Source organism: Wyeomyia smithii, chromosome 3, assembly GCF_029784165.1.
Source record: "Wyeomyia smithii strain HCP4-BCI-WySm-NY-G18 chromosome 3, ASM2978416v1, whole genome shotgun sequence".
NCBI classification, from domain to species: Eukaryota; Metazoa; Arthropoda; class Insecta; order Diptera; family Culicidae; genus Wyeomyia; species Wyeomyia smithii.
The window spans coordinates 222,880,301-222,894,024 of NC_073696.1; the positions used below are offsets into that span (position 1 = coordinate 222,880,301).

The window sequence follows — 13,724 nt, forward strand, 5'->3', positions numbered from 1 at the left end:
ATTGATTCGGAATGAACTGGAATATCATCCCTACGTCGCTGTTTAGCCACTTTTTTAAAAGCTTCACTGGCACGTTTCGTTTTTAATTATATCGAACAGTTTTACACTCAGGTTATTGTTCGTTGAGCAATGGTGAGACTTATTCTATATCAAGGCTCGAGAAGACCAGTTTCCTGTAAAGTGGTTCTTCGGCTAGAGCGTTAATTATCAAAAGAGATAATTATCAACATTATGAAAATTAAAAACTATACACTTTAACGAAGCGGAACTCGTAGCACTCTCAATCATGATTGAGAGCAAAAAAATCAGAAATGCTTCTGTGGTCAGCATTCCGAAAGTCGTATGAAACAGGTGGGATGGTTTTCGTATGATTTAACCAATGGTTCTTAGGGGCTAGGATTCATGAAGGGTAGTGCATTACATGGTTGACCAATGTGATAGAGCGAGCGTTGCTTCCCATATTTTACAAATTGTAAATAACAATAGTAAAACGTGCTATATTAAGAAAAAGTTATCAAACAAAAAATCTGATGAGCCATGAAAGGCTAGAACAGAAAATTATCCTTAATTTAGAGAAAATAGACTGATTTCTGAGAGGTTTATTCTAAATTAGATTTAAAATTTTCGAAACCATTATTGAAAAACCTGGATTGGCTGACAAAAAATAAAATGATCCTAAATTATGCTTAAGTCGATAAAAAGTCTTTTTTGAAAGTCAAAGTAATTACAGAGCACAAAAATCGAAAAAAATGTAGTATAAACCTAAATAATCATTGGAAAATGCGTTTAATGCTTTCGGTTGCGAAACTGTTACTAGTCGAGTGGATTATTTTTACAACCAATCCATTTTTATATCAAACAGTGTCCAACATTTATTCAGTACCGTATGTTTAAAGAATATTTGGCAAAGTTGAAACATTTATTTACGTTCGAAACATTAGTTTTGCGAATTTAGAAGAAAATAAATAATTGAGTTGAATTCGACCTTTCTATTTGAATGCATGTGTTACCATCGTCCGTACCATGTTTTTATGTTTACATTAGTCCTAATAGTGTGTAAAGGCATCGTTTTATTGACTTCGACATAAAAACATTTCCAAAAAAAAGGTCTAATGATTATAAGCTAAAGCATGCTGTTATAGAAGTGTAAATTAGGTCGGTACCAGCACCAGTTAATGCACTAGGTATTTCATATACCGTAAAGAATAGTTTCGACAACATGAAGCGATACAATTCGATAACCACAGACAAAACCAAAAGATGGACCGTCGAAAGACTAACACCAGAGAATAAACACAACCTGTTAGGTGATTTACCATCGCACTCATTAACCCTTTCTCATCCCCTTTTTCGTTTCACTCACACCGCAAATGTTTGCTCTCTTTCCTCCGTTCTTTCGTTTGGGAACCATCCTTCGTGTGACCCTGCCGCCCCAGGTTTCGCTGCTGGATGGACGGACGGGTTTCTGATGCAATGGCACAAATGCACACAACGCACACAAACAGGGAACGGCAAAACGGTCAATATCATGATACTCGCCGCCGCCTTGTTTGCAGAATTGACGCAGGTCTCTGTCGTCTCGTCCCACCCAACGACGACGGCGACAGTGACGATCATGATGGTAATGACGATAATGATGGCTAGGCCATGCATGCAGAAGGACTGCCGCTGCTGGTTATGTGTAGAGTGACTTGGTGCGAGTGTAAGGACGCAACGCAGCGTAATTGCTTGATAAAGTGAACTGTGGGGAGGACGCAAAGGACCATGCGTTTAAGTGAGCTGCGCGCGTTCGTATCACGTCTGGCGGAAGTGGGAAAGGAGAAGGCAGCATTACCGGTGGTGAGGGGAGCCATCGTCAAAGGGTTTCGAGGCAAACGTACGCTTGGCTTGGTGTGCTTGGGCGGTTGACATGTGGCCGGACAGGAAAAAGGTAAGTGCGCGAGACGATGCAAACAAGAACAAAAGCGAGGCTTTCGGGCTGGCAGTCGGAGCGAGATGCCAGACACTCCCAGAACTTCCCGTCCCACCCGGCGTGTTCCAGTAGTGTCGTGTAAAAATGGGACGGAACGGAACCGAGCAGGGAAAAAGATCCATTGCATAAGAGATTTTTCAATTTTTACGATCAGTCGATAGAAAGATCTTCTAGGATGAGGTCTGAAAAGTTGTGCCTCCGACCAGATCCTGACTCCCGACCAGTACAGCAGTAGCATCGGCTCGTGTGATCCACACACGTCGAACACACAGTTGATGGGTAGATCCACTTGCAGGCAGCAGGGCACCTGCCACCGTCTGGTTTTTTTATCCCTTCAAGCGGAAACCTTCCCCGTCGATAAGAAAAGCCTTCAAACGGCGTCTTTTGTGGTGCAGTCTAGTGCAGTGACAGTTGGTGATAAGACACACAGTGACAGCCGCGCAGGGCGATAGATGCTGCACTTGCAGTGAGTTCAAAGGGCGGTGAAAATTGATGTGCTTTTCCCAAGGGCAAACGATGAACGCGAACAGACTCTGATTTCCAGTTCGAACCTAGAGGTAGTGATATTATGGCGCATCGTAAGGTAACTACTAATCGCTTTGCTAAAAGCTATTTTAAAACTGTTGGTTTTTTTATAATACTTTTTAAGGGACGAATGGGGTTCTAAAGTTTCAAACGGTTTTCTGATTTTTATATATCAGCTGGAAGTGTGCAATTTTCTGAGCAAAACGTGATTTTTGAAAACTACTTATCGTTTTCTCTCGATTTTTAAATGAAGAATAAAAAACTGCTCAAGATGCCCTAAATGACAGTTCTCTCATATACCGTACATGGGCGAAACGTCATCTAAGATCTTTCGAGTAGTTTTTTTATTCTTCATTTAAAAATCGAGGGAAAACGATAAACAGTTTTTAAAAGTCACGTTTTGCTCAGAAAACGCGGCTTATTAAAATGATATATAAAAACTGGTATAGCTTTAGGACCCAATTTGAATTGAGTACTTTTCAAAGAATTGCATTGTACATATAATCTGACATCCAATGGCTTGAAGTTTGGAATAAATTTTTAAATAATTTGTTTTGCATTTTAACGATGCCCTTCAACAAAAGCTACTCTGTTATCAAGATTGATTTATTTTTGAAATTCAATATTTTTATAAAGATCTTTAACTGAAACTAATTTGTAATGAATTGAAGAAAAGTTATTGATGTTTTCCCCTATTCAATATAAAGTGTTTATTTTTAGATAACTCAATTGAGTATAATCAAATCATTAACTAGTAACTCACTTTTTTTAACCAAAGCTAAGGCATTAATTTTTAATCGAAAATGTAGCATAAAAATTGCATCGGTGTTTCATTGATAATTCTTAACTCGCTGGCTAAAAGTAAAATTTAAAAGTGTATTCAAAAAACACATATTGCTTAGAACAGCGTAATTGATTTGTAAGAAAGTGGATGGATTGCAAAAATATATTTAAGAGCTTGGTTACTTCGTACCAAAGTTATAGCTCGTTAATTTTATAGCAGGGTAAAACAATAGGGACTAAAATCCTAGGAAAATTTAATTGTGTTTTGTTGACTTCTGTAAAAAGATTTAAAAAATACATCTAGTTACGTTGAAAAGTCATATCGTGAAACTTGAGACAAAGTAAATAAACATAACTAGAATTCTGATAACTATTTTTACCTTTTCAATTTTTGTTTTTCACTTCTGTGGCTTCCATTGCAAGTGCATAATTTTGAATTTAAAAGTCCTCACGAAATCGAATGTTACAGCTGCTACAGTGACTTTTCTCTAAGCATGTTCCAGTGGCTTCATTATTTTTTTCTTTTTTTTCAATCTTAGAATTCGGATTTCACTGTTTCTGTTCCGCACACGCTCAATTAAAAAAATACTCAGTTTGTCAACAGCCGTCTGAAAAAAAAAGTTAATAAAAACTAGTTTCACTTTTGTTACCAGCTGGAAACTCGAGAAAGTCATTTTTACAAACTGATCAAATCATAAGTAACTTATCGAATAACTTTCTTAAAGAAAAGATGAATTCATTGCGGGAAGAACACAGCTTGTAGCTACCAATCTAATCAAAATGGCGCCAGAAAAATGGTGTAGATAACTCAATGTATTTCAAAGAAAATACACTGTGGGAAAAAACACTTAGTAATTTTTTTTTTCTTCACAAATAACACTTAGTAATGATTGTTTTTGCATTACAATTTGCAAAATCATTGAAATTTATTCTGCAGAAAACAGAAATTTAAAGCTATGATTGAGAATATGTCATATTTTTCCAATAGATAACACTGGGCGACAAAGAAGAAAAAAATGCTACCCCAAAGCTTAAACCTCTTGTGCTGGAAAGATTATAACTTTTTGACCATTCCTGTGAAACTTGGTGTCTTTAGCCAACGCACACTGTTTCCAAAGCTGCAAAAACGTGATCGAGATTATTTTGACCCAAAAAACTAGATTTTAGAGCCGTAACTTCTTCAGCAAAGTAGTTTCATCAATTATTCTCCATGTTATGGTAGTTGCAGTTCCATGATTAATCCACTCAACCGTGAGAAACGAGTTTTATTTTTCTCATTTTCGAATATGAAAATCCACTTATTATTCAGCAAAGTTGTAGCAAATTTTAAAAGAAAAAATTTGTGGCAGACAACATACTTCTATCTATATATTTAAATGGACTTTTATGGAGTTTTCTATAGATTGCTTTCAAAAATCTTGTTTTGCTATTTAACTTTTTATAGTGATTTTCTACAATTTTCGAATGTTCTACAAAACTATTTGTAACAACGAAACAAATAATATCTCCGAAAAAAGTTTGTTTTTATCTCACATATATTTTTGGTTGTTGACGATTTTTACTAGAATAATGCGCTAATTTACACTAATTACTCTTGACTCAAAAAATAATGATTTTGGAGTGAGAGTGTCTTCAGTAAAGTTGTTCTATTATTTATTCTCCATTTTGTCGAAGTTAGAATTTTGTTATTAATCTACATAAAAGTGAGGAATGAGTTTTTATTTTCTCATTTTTGTAGATACAAATCCACTTTGCTTAGTAAAGTTTTAGCACATTTCGTAAGAAACAACTTTGTCGAAGACACTATACTTAAATGAACTGTTGTGATGTTTTCTCTAAAATGCCCCTCAAAATCATTTTTTAATATATCTATTTATAGTAATTTCATAAAAATTTTCAATGTTTTAAAATGTTGTTAACTACAATAAAAAACATAAGATCACCGAAGAAAGTTTATTTTTATCTCTCAAGTTAATTTAGTTATTCAAGATTTTTATTAGAATAATGCACTTATTTATTTACAAACATCTGCACAGGAGACAGCGATAAACAAATGCTTACATCTGGACTAAATGACGTTTTACTTATTTTTAAATATAGGAAATATTTAGTCTGCAGATATTTGCAGATTTTAAAGATATCTGTTAGTGAATAAGTGCATTGTTTCAATAAAAGTCGTCAATAACCGATGAAATATGAGAGATAAAAACTAACTTTTTTAGATGAAATTGTGTGTTTTGTGATAGTAAACAATAATGTAGAACATTGGAAAATTGTAGAAAATCACCACTAAATGTTATATTGAGAAAATGATTTTTAGTGGCCATCTGTAGAAACCTCCTCAATAGTCCATTTAAGAAAGAAAATAGAAGTATGGTACCTTTGAAAAAGTTGTTTCTTATAAAATGTGCAACAACTTTGCCGAACAAAGTGAATTTTTATATGCAAAAATGAAAAAAGTAAAATTCGCTTCTCACTGTTAAGTGGATTAATCACAAAATTGCAACTTCTATAAAATGAAGAAGAATTAATGGATCAACTTTCCTGGAGGCACTATGGCTCTAAAATCTAGTTTTTTGGGTCAAAATGATTTCGATCACGTATTTGCAGCTTTGGAGACAGTGTGCAACGTAGAAATGCGTCAACTTACGTCAAAGTGTTGCATATTAATTGTTCGCCGGGTTCGTCGCTTTTACGTTATTTTTACGAGAAACTCATTGAAGTTTCTGACCAAGTTATAAAATAAAACTGGAAATTATCGAAAATGTTATTTTTGTGTGGTTTTTTTGCATATTAAAGTAAAGTATTTACTCTGTGTCAAATTTTTGGATATGGCTCTGAGAAAATCGACGTTTATGAGCTCTAACAAAACAGTCCTATTTTCATGATTGCCGTAACTGAATGTTGGGCACATTTCTAAACAAGTAAAACTTAAATTAAGCACGCAACTCGTTTTTAGTACAATTTGCATGAATTTTTTTTATTACATAACAATCAGTAAAAACTTTAAGTCTAATTTATAACATATTACAAACTTAAACCTGAATATAACAGAAGATTTGTGAACTCTTTTGAGAATTTGTTTATATTTTAGTTGAGAGATTAATAAAAATGAAGCACAAATTTTGAGTCTGAACGTTTTATTGCACGATTTTTTTTTAGAAAATTATAATATCTGGTTATAAGGTTTGCAATGATTTACGAACAGCTACAACCAGGCGAAAAAATTGCCTAAGAATTGAATAAGACACTTTGTTTTCTTTTAAAAAAGGAGGAAAGTCGGAGAGATTGAACAAATTTGTGTTTTACAATATTAAGCAAATATAACATGACAGCACGTTTCGGTTCATTTTTTTTTTCTCGAAAAACAAATGGTATATTCTTTGTCAGGTGTTTTATTTATTTGAAAATGGACCAGGGTAGGTATGGGACTTCTTCGGCAAAGGTTTTCTTCGATTAGCTTTTGTATCAGAATATTCCAGAAATTACTGGCGAAGCCAAATTTTATTGGCTTTAGGCTTGGTTTTAGAGCCGTAATGCCTTCACTAAAGTTGATCTCCATGTTAAAGAAGTTGCAACTTTGTGATTATTCTACTTCAAATTGAGAAACGAACTTTACTTTCTTTCATTTTTGCATATAAAAATTCACTTTGTTCCGCAAAGTCGTAGTACGTTCTATAAAATAAACAACTTCATCACAGACACTACACTTCTATCTGCCCATTCAAATGGACTTTTGAGGAGTTTTCTGTACATTCACACTAAAAATTATTTTTTTCAATGTAACATTTAATAGTGATTTAATAAAAAATTTAAATGTTGTACAATATTATTTGCTATATACAATTTCATCAAAGAAAGTTTATTTTTATCTCTCATATTTCGTTGGTTATTGGTGATTTTTATTAAAACAATGCACTAATCTACTACCAGATATCTGCAAAATCAGCAAATATTCAATATCATTCCTATATTACCGTATAAATAGAACACCATTTAGATGTAGGCATTTGTCTATCGCTGAATAACTTCAAAATAGTTCATTCAAATTGGCAGATAGGAGTGTGGTGTCTTCCACAAAATTTTGTCTTGTAAAATGTGTTACAACTTTACTCGGCAAAGTGGGTTTTATATGCAAAAATGAGGAGAGTAAAATTCGTTTCCCGCTTTTAGCTAGATGAATCACAAAATTCCAACTTCTATAAAAGAATAATTAATAAAACTTAATAAAACCAATTATAAAAACAAAGATCAAGTTGATCAAAAAGTTAATATTTTCTCGTTCATTCATTAAACTTCATCCAAATTGTTAAAACGTTCTGACAAAGTCGACTGTAAATTCGACTTCATGTCAATGTTTCAGTTTTCCTTCAGTTATACCTAATTAAACGGTAATGCGCTTTTGGGCTATATAAAAGCCTGCCTCTGTTTTAGCAATCATTTCACTAACGGATGGTGAGAAAAACGGTAGCAGCTGACAGCAGAAGGGGGTAACAATATTGGGAGCAGCTGAGGAATGTCGGATCATTGTTGCAAGAGGATAATTTACTGGGAGCTGGTTCCACCAGCAGCAAGCACAGCTGCTTTGTTTAGCGGACGGACTAACAGAATAAACAGCACCGTCCACAATGCTACATTTTGGACCTTCCTTTTGTGTGGGAAGCACTGTCGACATGCAGACACGTCCCCAATCTTGTGGAACTAAACCCAACCGTCCTTTTAAGGACGATCACATATTTTCAATTGTAGTACTTGAAAAGAAGTTTCCACGTCTGAGTACTACAGTAATCGTGAGTTTACTATCCAGAAACGGAGTGCTTATGAGTGCTCCTAGGAACTCACGGTGCTCTAAGATTTTATTCATTCAACTAAGCTTTCCTCAAAACTCTGTAAAATTTATTGTTTTGTCAATCACAGAAAAAGTTATTTAGAAAAAATTGATTTTAAGGAGGGGTGTTCCACAAAAAACTCTATTTTGTCTTGTCCAACGTACAGATAGGACATCGCAGTATTCATCAATTGTTTTTCTTTTAAATTTTCCACAACATTGCTGAAGGAAGCAATGTGGTATATAGAAAATTAGAAAAAATATTTCTTATACCTTACTGTTAGGTGGATTGATCGAAAAACCAAAAACGCCGAAAGTAGGGTCTTGTTCTATGAAACAATTTTGCTGAAGACATTGAGTACATAAAATCATTTTTTCCCAGTCAAATCTGAACAATTACGATTTTTCGAGTATAGACCACTGTGTACTGTGCACTGTGGGATTTTCAAATAAATTTTTTCACCAATTGTAAATGTCTTGAAATACAATACTTGGAATGTGTAGAAACTATTTTGGAAGTTATTTCAAGAAATGGTGGTTGAAAAACATGCGTTACAATATGTATTTCGTCTTTTCATATCACTTTTTTGTCCTTTTCGACCTTCAGAAGGGCATTACTTAAAAATGTACCGTACGATGATTTTGAAATTTTGACCAGAGATTCTGGACGTCATAGCGAATGGTGTACTCAGATTCTTTGGTGACTTTTTATAATAACTTTCTGTGAGAGCACCGTGAACTGTAAGCATCATAGTACGAAAATACAGCACCAGTGATTGGTCCACAGTAACTTTACAAAACGAATAACGAACAAGCTGTCGCGAATTTGGCATATCGTCGTTTTTGGTCTAAATTTGCAAAACTCATAATCCATAGTTTCGAGAAAAACGTGTTTGAAAATTCAAATCTTCCCATTCTCATACCTGTTTGGGTCTATCAATATTAAGACTTTATAAGACACGTAAGACGTAGACCATAGATCATGCAATAACAGGGCTAGTAGCGAGTCACTTTCTTAGTGATTTCATCACTATTTTAGTCAATGAAAAGTCATTACTCACACCAAAAAGTCACTTAAGTCACTTTTTTTACAACAAAAAGGTCACCAAAGTCACTATTCTAGCTTTAAATGGGCAAAAATAACTATTTCTGTATTAAAACATACATTGGAAGGAGTGCTTCTCATTTACCGAAAATTCGGACAATTCATTTCGTTGACTTTTCTATCATGAAAGTTCCATGCCATCCAAAATTTTCGAATCTCTCATTGGAGTGTTCAGTGCAGGAGAGATACGAGCAAACTGTCTATGAACTGCCAATTTAAAGGCTTATTCTAAAAGCTGTTCGCATCCTTTATCTATGTTGTGCGTGAAATTACGTAACTAGTTTAATTTCGTGGTCTTATATCGATAGTACTCTCCTGTCTATCCTGATTGAACAGGAGTGAAAAAATTCGAATTTATGGGCCGTATTACAGAAGCTTCGGTGAGCAACTCGTTACATTTGAGATACGTGGGCGACTTGAGATGCCCTATATTCAGCTTCGTCGTGTTTGGGCCTCAATTCGTTGGATACTGTACTGAACAACTAAAATTCAAATCTGTTAATAAATTAGTTCTATGCACTTCATAATTTATATCTCCGAGAACTAGTTATTCCGCATGAAATATGGCTCATTTAAAGTTAGAAGCTCTACATTATTCACTTTTTGGTTACTGTTTCAAGATAAAAGTTACTAAAGTCTCTATTATTTTTGAACCCCAAGTTCGTACTAGCTAGTACTAGCTCTGAATAAGTAGATTAAATTAAAATATTATTTCATGCAAAGAAATAATGTGCTTTTGTAGTACTGTGCAGTACGGTGCATAATCTCTCAGCTCGTCCTGAGCTACGATGCTGACCTTAACAAGCCAGACGTCGTAGGTTCGAGTCTCGGCTCGGGAGAGACTGCTGAGGTCGGTAGGATCGTAGCGCTAGGTCCGCAATTGTCCTGTACAGTAAACAGTTGGCTGCGAAGTCTGTGAATAAAAACCGGAAGGTCAAGTTCCGAATCGGAATGTAGCACCAAGGCTTTGCTTTGCCTAGTACCGTGCATAAAATTGAGCTTTACCACTACCTCAATGTTTTGTGGAATGGTAGAAAAGTTTTACCTACTGTACGCCCAATCAAATGATCTTGGGACCCTAAGAAACTAATTTCTCTTCATTGCAGATTGCCATTTGCATGACGTGTCTTCATAAATGACTTCACAATGTGTGTAATACAATTTCTTTTCTTTTTTCTTTCAACAGAGTCAACATAAGTAAGCTATTGCAAGAAATACTTCGACATAAGACAGGCAGTCGTAATTCTACGTTAACCTTGCGTCAGTGTCTTATCAATAACCTCTTCAACTATTTCATAGATTTTTTCATAACTATCGTTAACATTTTCAATGAAAGTTATTTTGGAAGAAGAAAACACGGTTAAAAAACATTCATCAATAATATTTTATATAAACCAAAGATATTCGCGCCCTACCGATAACGAATGTGTCTTAGTTATAGCACAATTTTCATCAAACGTATAATTCTACTTTTTTCGCCTTACTAGTTGCAAAAACAAATAAACTAATGAAATGTTTACTTACATTAAAATCTTCCATGTATTTGTACTGGTTCAAAAACTTTTGAACATATTTCTACTTCAGGCAGTTTTATGTATTTCCTGGAGCTCTGTAGCCACAAGGTTACAGAGTCCGCTTTGGTTGGCGAGTGGTCATGAGTTCGAATCTTAGTAGAATCAGGCCATTTAGTTGTCAAAGGATTCTAGCATGGGTTTATTCTCAGGCTCCCCACCACGTACCTTTTCTTCAATCTGAATTCTACAGTACCCCTGTTGACTCTCCTTCTGATAAAAATAAGTCTCTATTATAATAAAACTGGTATGAGTAACGTATAAAAGTTTTCTCCAGAGAATTGTAACTAGGAGATATTGTTAGGATAGACAGAGGCTCGGTTTAGTAGAGCAGTATGTTTGAAACAGAAAAGGTAAAACTTACACACAAGCACAGATATGAATGATAAGCGTATCACTTACTTCAATAGTGATACTGCTAATAATATGAAGTACGGAGTACAGAAAACATCTGGACAATATCACAATAGATCTAATCTCTGGTCGCAGTGATGAGTCCACACAGGAAAGAAAATTCCTGGTTACTCATTGCATTTTCATTTCACTCAATTTATGTCCGAAATCATATCAAAGCCTATGCGAAAAAACAATAATTGTTTTTTTTTACAACAACAATAATTGGTTGAGGCTTGACCCGTTGTACAAATACTAATTTACATTTTTCTGCAATTAAAAAGATTCGTTTTCTCGTTATTTAACATCCTATCTATCCTGTCCTCTAATACTGCACGTAGTTTCATTCCGTGATTGGGTTTAGCCACGTAAAGATTAGGCGATGACTAAAAACACGCTTAGGAGCCATCAAAAGCTGTCATCAGTATTTTTGAAATGTTTTGAACCAGAACAAATGGCCAGCATACTGACATTCCATTTTGATTGGAGTACTTTTCAATGACAATAAACAGTTTCGAAGCCAATCGGTTTACAAAAGAACACAATTTCGCTATAAATCCTAATTATGGCTTGTCTCGATAATAAAACATGAAACTCTTCTGTGGAGGGGCTTACTAGAGAATAAAAAAAAAAGGTTTTTGAAATGTGCGAATCAGCTCACCAAGCATGAAACCTTGTACATTGCTACCGAGAAGGTTGATGCCTGTAAGTGTATGAAACACAACACCGAAAAACATATGCTGAGCATGGATTCTCCAATGTAAAACTAGCTTCTCAATCAAGTTCAACCGTTTGCATCGAAGCCTAACCTGTGGTTGAAGAGTTGAAGTTGTGTTGTTTTCTCACTAATAGCAAAGGTAAACAGAGTTTACTCATGAAATTTGTTTTTCTTTAATCTCCCTGTTTGATGTTGACAATGGTTTATACGTTACTCTAATGCCTCACTTTACATTAGAACTCGAAAAACATGAATTGAATAACAGTGATCTTGTAAAAATGCTATTGAATATGAAAAAAAATCTAGACCCACACAAGAATGGGAAAAATCAAAATGGAAACCAGATTCCCCTGCTGTAAGCGTAATTAACCACACACCCTGCGCCTCCATTGGAATCTCGCACTATTCTCACAGTTTCAATAGAAAACGCACTGAAACAGAACGGGAAAAATGGCTCGCACAATGGACGGCAGTCATTAGTTATCGCAATAGTTAACACACACAAGTATATGGGCGAATTTTGCTCATTTGACATACTATTTCAAACCAGGCAAACATCGAACCAAACAGCGAGCTCACGATATGCTCAATTTATAAAACCCCAGACAGGAGAAGATCATCATTACTCATTTCGCGTTCGCTCGCTCTCGGTTTTCCAACGAAATCATAAAATTAGTAGCAATTATCTTTTTTTTTCGTTGCTTTTCGTTTTCCCTTTTACCATTTTAGTTATGTCTTAGTTGCTATGCGATGTGCTCCACATTTGGCATCTCGGGTGGAGCATAATTGTCTGGGCGAATTTGGTTGCATACGAGTAACCGGAATTTGGTCGAAAAATAGGAAGAACTTTAAACAAAACGTATGACGATTTATTTCCACATAATTTAGTAACAGTGGAACATAATTAGACAAATTTATCAATCGACATGTTTTTGTAAGTCCCGCAATTATTATTATTCAATATTATCAACGGTTTGTCAGAATCTACAGAGAAGCCACAAACGCCCATAACTTTCATTCCCAGATTATGACAAAAAAAGTTCGTTAAGCAGCGTAAACTGTACAACACCAGCACCGAACAGCAGCCGTTACAAAAGTTTTATTCGCCCCGTCCCAACTCTTGCTGTCAAGCACGATTTCGTTCCATTTGTGACCGGGTACTGCCTTCGACAGTAATTCACAAAGAGAGTTCACGCATCACCAGACCCGCCAAAAACTGCCACCAGAACAGCCAGCGTGCCAGGCAAGAGTGCCAAAATAGGCCAATAAAAATTAAAAACTTCCCAAAGTAGGTACCTACCGCGGAAAAATCCCCCTGTTTTTTTTCGGTTGGTACTTTCACACTGAACATTAACACAGAGCCGTTCGATGAAGGCGTTACTGGTGTCACAGGCGGAAGGGACCGCGCTGCCGTATTTAATGTCGCGTTGCTTAAAACAATGGAACCCCACCAACCAGAACCGACAACGAACGGCCGGTACGCGGGCAAACGAGGGGGACAGCGTGTAGGAAACTGCATTCGGAAAAGGACAGACCCTGGAAGCCGAAACACGGGAGGAGAAAAACTACCATCATCATCAACCTCATCCGATCACTCCATGGCATTGCACTGCGAACGGAAAGAAGAAACTGCACAAAAACTGCATTATTCGAGGTCTGTCGGAGTGAGTGAAGGAAACCCGAAAACAACGATGGGAAGAAAACTCTGTATGTGCATAACTGCCGTGATGGGCATGGAGGAAAGCCAGCAGGAAAAGAGGGCGTTCAGGGCAGCGAATCAAGTGGGAAGAATATGGAGAACCTTCGGCAGTAATATGTAGGTCCTATGT

General features: G+C 35.7%; 1 long non-coding RNA gene across 1 annotated transcript in view; it reads left to right on the forward strand.

The window, feature by feature from the left end:
• The first annotated feature begins 2,135 nt into the window (after positions 1–2,135).
• The window catches only part of LOC129730988 (uncharacterized), a 38,822-nt gene continuing 27,233 nt past the window's right edge, over positions 2,136–13,724 (forward strand). The window contains exon 1 of the long non-coding RNA XR_008728945.1: positions 2,136–2,555. This is a non-coding gene — a long non-coding RNA (uncharacterized LOC129730988). The remainder of the gene's footprint in view (positions 2,556–13,724) is intronic.